Source organism: Cygnus olor, chromosome 2 (genome assembly GCF_009769625.2).
Source record: "Cygnus olor isolate bCygOlo1 chromosome 2, bCygOlo1.pri.v2, whole genome shotgun sequence".
NCBI lineage: Eukaryota > Metazoa > Chordata > Aves > Anseriformes > Anatidae > Cygnus > Cygnus olor.
The window spans coordinates 68,278,271-68,284,270 of NC_049170.1; the positions used below are offsets into that span (position 1 = coordinate 68,278,271).

The 6,000-nt window shown below is 43.3% G+C and overlaps 1 long non-coding RNA gene across 1 annotated transcript in view; it reads right to left on the minus strand.

Annotated features, from left to right (window-relative positions):
• LOC121065477 overlaps positions 1-1,388 on the minus strand; it is a 68,029-nt gene extending 66,641 nt beyond the window's left edge. The window contains exon 1 of the long non-coding RNA XR_005817092.1: positions 1,285-1,388. This is a non-coding gene — a long non-coding RNA (uncharacterized LOC121065477). The remainder of the gene's footprint in view (positions 1-1,284) is intronic.
• Between the last annotated feature and the right edge of the window lie 4,612 nt (positions 1,389-6,000).

Consider the following 6,000-nt stretch of genomic DNA (forward strand, 5'->3'; position numbering starts at 1 on the left):
AATATAATTTCAACCATGTAAGAAATACCTACTCAGACAGGAGAGGAGTTCCTTGAAACAAAATCTGCAAGGGCTCCGGAAATTTCTCCAGTACCAAAGCCTGACTGTAAAATTATCATACACAAAGATGAGGCTGCAAATGGGTCCAGAACTACTGAACCAGTTTGGTCCAAGCAGCTGAAGAAACTCTTTTACTTTGATCCTAATGCATATAAGGCAGTTTTGCAACAGAACAGTTCCACAATTTTAAAATGCAGCACTTCCCACCCTGTAAAGGAGCCAAGAACCAGGCTTCCCTCCTGTAAAGTGATGTATTAGAAAAGTCTAGGTTCCTATTCAGTCGGAAGACAACATTCCCCTCCAGCAAAAATATGAACAAGGCAAAGAAGCTACACACACAGTAAATAAAATGGGCAAATAGAGCTGGTACTCAAATTATTTCTCCTCAAAATAAAGTGACTGGAAAAAAAGAAAATAACCAAAAGGCAACAAGTTTTAAAGTAAGCAAAAACAACCTGCTGCCCGTGCATTTCAGAGACCATCACTGCTAGGACCCCAGAAAACATTGTCAGAGCTCCAGAATACAACTCATCACCCACTGACTCTCTTTTACTGGTCCTGAAGCCATTTCTTATCCCATCTCTTTCAATGAGCCTGATTTCCTCAACCCTACCCAACCACATCACTCAACTCAATACTGGATTTATCTTATTTGCTAAGTAGCAAGCATATGTTACACTTTGGTGGCTAAACAACCTGTGGTGGTGCAGAGCGTTCCAGCTCTTCAAATCCAGAGAGCCCAAGCTATAGGCTGTATCATATGCATGTAATCAGTATGCTGCATACTGTATTGCGTATCATCTTGATTATGATACGTTTTCTGTTTAGTTAATTTCACCTCCAACTCCCCTAATGAAAAGAATGCTTACAAGCTCCGTTCATTAGCAGCACCGTGGACTCAGCTGGTGTTACGAGCTGTTACCTGTAGATATTGCTAGCCATATGCTTTCCATGTACAGAACCACACAGGTCTCCCACAACCCATATGTAGCCATTCAGTGGATTTCTGACATTCTAATCCTTAATCCTTCATTTCACTATCTCTAAAGATCCCCATTACTTCAGTTGCATAGCTACAATAATTAAATTTCACATTTTTCAAACCTTCAACTATAATCTACAAATAAAGCTTAAATCAGTGCATAATTGATCTGCAAAAATCACTGCCATGGTGTTTCATGTCAACATTAGAACAAAGGATGATGGAAAAGTGTACACACTAACCGTTTGAAAGTCTCAGGGATGTGGTCTTTCCATGTTTCAGGATGTGAACCAAACCACAGTACTGCAGGAAACAGCTTACAGTCAACTTTGTGTTCTTGCATGTTCTCCTGCAAACAGAGCAGACAAGATGGATCATGCTTCTGACTTTTTATGGCAACTACTGAACCTCTAAGAGCATAAAACGGGTTTGAGTTATAGCAATCAAACTGACAAAAAGTTATATAAGCTTGAAGCACTAAAAGAACTTTTAGCACTAGTATTCAGATTCTCCCAATATCGTCCAGGCATTTTGTCAAATCAAAATTAAAGCTTCCAGATCATGAAGGTAAAACCTGACTCTTCTGCCCCACAAAAATAGTAATTATAATTACACTGGACCATGAGGACACATCTTTTACAGAACTCACTCTTGTCCTCAAAAACAGACATTTGCATGACTACCAGCTGCTAACAAACTGCTTTTGTGGGAAAGCCCAGTTATCTTCCCCTGCCCTTTTAAGGCACAGCAGGAGAAATGCCTCCAGGTAACAGCTTCGTATTGCTCTTTTGGCAAGTGAGCAATCTAGTCAGGTACATACACTTCATCATGGTACAGGGAAAGAATTCCTTCTAGGGGGACTCTCAGATGGGTTAGAATCATGAAGACATGGAAATGGACATTCAGTAGGTAAGACTGAGTCTGTTAGAGACTTCACATGGGACAAATGGAATATCAAGGCTTGTAGAAGTGAGAAAACTGACCTCAATGAACAGAGATCAGACTACAGGAATGACAAGTAGGCAATGGTGGCAGCTGCTATGAAATTGACAGAAAGAGGAAGAAGGCAAAACACTCTGCAGGTATTCACCAATTTGTAAGAAACTGCAGCTTCTGAGAGAACATGAGCTATGTGGACAAAGAATAATTATGGATCTGCCAGGCTGCAAATCAAATTCATTTCCAAGATTCAAGTGGAGAACAAGTCAAACCTTTGAGAAGAAAACTAGAAGGTCTCATCATTGTGCAGAGGAAAAATTGTGATACTTAAAAACAAGAAGCAAAAAACCAGGGCACCAAAAAAAAAAAAAAAACCTTTCAACAGTAACACATGTCCAAAGAATAACTAGCCAAAACAGATAAAATACCTAGAAAGCTTATTGCAGGTATGCAACTAGCATAGGGCTGGCTTAAACCTTCTTTTAATTTCCATTAAATTCTTATGGACAGCACAGTCATTCCTTTATATGATGATAAATGGTTACACAAAGCACAAGATAATGTCACATTTAGCAATCCAAATCCTAATTAATGAACAGTGTTCAAAATACATTTCATTAATTTGTTAACATTAAAGCAGTGAGCTAGCAAAAGGAAACAGCATCCTCTGACTTCTCAGCAGCTCTCCACCAAATCAAGATATTTACAGGAGTAAGGTGTCCCTAAGCACCACATCCACATGTCTTTTGACCTCCAGGGATGGTGACTCAACTGCTTGCCTGGGCAGCCTTTTCCAATGCTTCACAACCCTTTCAGTGAAGACATTTTTCATAATATCCTATGTAAACCTCCACTGGCACAACTTGAGGTCATTTGCTTATGTCATATTGCTTGTTACTTGGGAGAAGAGACTGACACCCACCCCACTATAGCCTCCTTTGAGGTAGGGAGCTGTAGAGAAAGACAATCCAAACACTCCCTAACATACAGGCCTACCCCACCGCCTCTTTCCTAGCCTATCCCTTCAGAAGAGTTTCCAGCCATCCATTGCAGCATTTCAGTCATGCAAGCCATTCCACCATGTTTCTGTGATGGCAACTACTTCATAGCTTTCCTGCCACCCAATGGCTTCCAGCTCCTCCTGTTTCTTGTCCATACCACATGCGTTGGTGTAGATGCACTTCATTTGGGCTAGTGATCCCATCACTTTTTTTTTTTTTTTTTTTTAAATTTTGGAGGAGGAGCGGGTAGGAGAAGCCCTAATTCCTATACAACCATTCTTAGGCATTTCCATGATTTCTAACCCATCAATATCCCTTGTGACTTTGCTGTTGCATGGCTCTCCATCCCCTACCTCTACTGGGATGGGGGACCAAAGGACCTTGCCAGCACACCATCCCACAGAATCTGGCATTCTGCCCCCAGGCTTATCTCTAGCAAGCCTGGTTTCATCCCTTTCCCTCTTCAATTCTAGTTTAAAGACCTTTCAATGAGTCCTGCTAACTCCTGAGCAAAGATCCTCTTCCCCTTTAGAGACAGATGAACCCTGTCCGTTGCCAGCAGGCCTAGCATTGTGTAAAATGACCTGTGATCAAAAAAAAAAAAAAAAAAAAAAAAAAAGTTCTGCCGGTGACACCAGACTCAGAGCCAGGTATTGATCTACTGACTCTTCCTGATTCTCCCCTCACCATTCTTTGCAACTGGAGGGATAGAGAAAAACACTACTTATACTTCTGATCCCTTAACCAGTTGTCCCAATGCCCTGAAGTCTCTCGATTGCCCTTGGACTTCTTGTTGAAACTTCATCACTGCCTACCTGAAAAATCAATAATGAATAATAACCTGAGGGTTGCACCAGGGAAGGAAGCTTTCTTCAGGAGGGATTTCTTTACATCTCTAATCCAGGCCTCAGGGACGTAGCAGACTTTCTATGAACTGGGTCTTGATTGCATATTGGGTCTCCCATTGCCTTCAGAAGGGAGTCTCTTATGACAACTACCTCTCTTTTTTTCTTTTTTTTTTTTTGTGGGAGGTGTCTTGATACAAGGCATAGGCCAACTTGACCTTGGTGACATCTCTATGTCAGATGAACCATTGTCCTCAATATTCTTCAGTTCCACTTACAGAGCCTCATAACTATTGGGGAAGGGCACCCAGGAAGGTGGGGGAGTCACTGAGGAGATGTATCTGTCACAGCAGGCAGGAATTTGTCACCATTGACCCTTATCCATTAGGTCACTGTGTGCAGCCGTGTGGAGAGAGAATAGGGAACCCTCCACATTGAGTGTCCCTTCTGCCTGCTGGGCCTGTATCAGGGAAGGCAGGGAGCGAATCCAGCATCTATCTCCCTCTCAGACTCCCTGATACTCCTCAGCCTAGTCACCTCTTCCCTGTCACTCGGTGGAGGAGTGCCTCCCACAGGTGTGCTTGCTACTTCTACCCCGAGCTGGCATCAGAGCAGGGCCTAGCCTGCAGCCTGAACGTGGGGGCAGCTTGTTTCCCCACAAAGCTCTGCCTGAGAGGCTGCGGCCTTCTGCTGGGGGGAAGACTGCTCCCTGGTCAAAGGGGCCAAGCTTCAGTGATAACTGACCCATCCCTATCACCTGACTGCCCACCCTGGTCACCAGGCTCCCCTGGGGATGCCTTTGGACATGGGGGGGACTCCCTCAGGCAGGACCCTCTCCTTCAGGCCACAATCCCCCACTCCTTTGCCTCTTGTCCTTTCACCATACACCTCCAAGGAAAGTTTAGGTCCTCCGTCTCTATAGACACCCTATAGGGAATGGAAAGCCTACAATATGTGTCCCTCTCTTTCCATCTCAAGGCTAAACAATCAGAGCTCCTTCAGCCTCTCCTGTACACCTCATAGTCTATCCCCTCACTGCAGTCTGCCTCTTACACGGGAGGGAAGGGGGAAACCCCAAAACTAGACACAGCCCTCCTGTAACAACCCAGCAGTATTCCCCTCCAGGGAACAAGGCTGTTACAGAGGTGGACTAGCAGTGGTTTCATTTTCTCATCAACAGAGACACATAGGTAAGGGAAGCGTCCCACCCAGTGGCGTCTAGTAAATATATATATTTGACAGCCCAGTCACGCTTCTTACACAGTGATCCTTTGCATGAGGATTTAATACATTACAGAGGCAATTAGTAAATCCAATACCAGCAGAAAGCACCTCCAAGCCACCCACAGACACAGCAGCCAATCACAGCGCTAGTGGTGCTCAGCTCCAAAAGGCCACAAAGCCAAAAACGAGTGCCTCTTAGTTTTAGGAATACACTATATGGGAAGATACAGAATAAGAGAACAATAACTTAAATCCATGATAAAAGGGAAAAGATACAAATTTTAACAAGAGAGAAAAACACATCTATAGAAGATTTTACTACGTTGAGTGGTGCTGTTCTAGTTACACTGGATAATCTTGAAGAAAAGAAGTGTTTTCCATATCACACCCTTAATGTGTTTAAAGAAAAGGAAAAAAAAAAAAAGCCACAAATTACCTTAAGAACTGAATCACTCTGACAATTAACAACACTTATCCAGCAAAGACTTCAAAGACACAAAGCATATCCTTCCAAAATCCCATTCACCCAGCCAGCCAGGAGCAAGTAGGTTGGTTTTACTGAACAACTAGCTAGGAGGATATGGATTTCCTTGTTTACGGCAGTCACACAAGAAGCTGAAGTCAGCAGACTTCCACAGAAATTCTGCGAGGCTGACATCCCAAGGAAGGCAGCAAATTGGCATCTCAACTCCATAAGGAAAAGTGAAGGGGTACTCTAAGGATGATTTTAAAGAATTCCCTTGAATTCAGACTCTTTCCACAGCATCCTGCCAGAGGTCAAGCAGATTTTTTTGTTTGGTTGTTTTTTTGGCCTAAGGCTGATCACCAGGAGGCTCCTCTTTCTCTCTGACTCCAGAAACCAGCTGCTGACACTTGCCTGGTTGCTCTGGATCTTCTGGAATATCAGCTCAGGGTGCTGAGTCTCACAAAAGCTTCTTAGTTCCCTTTT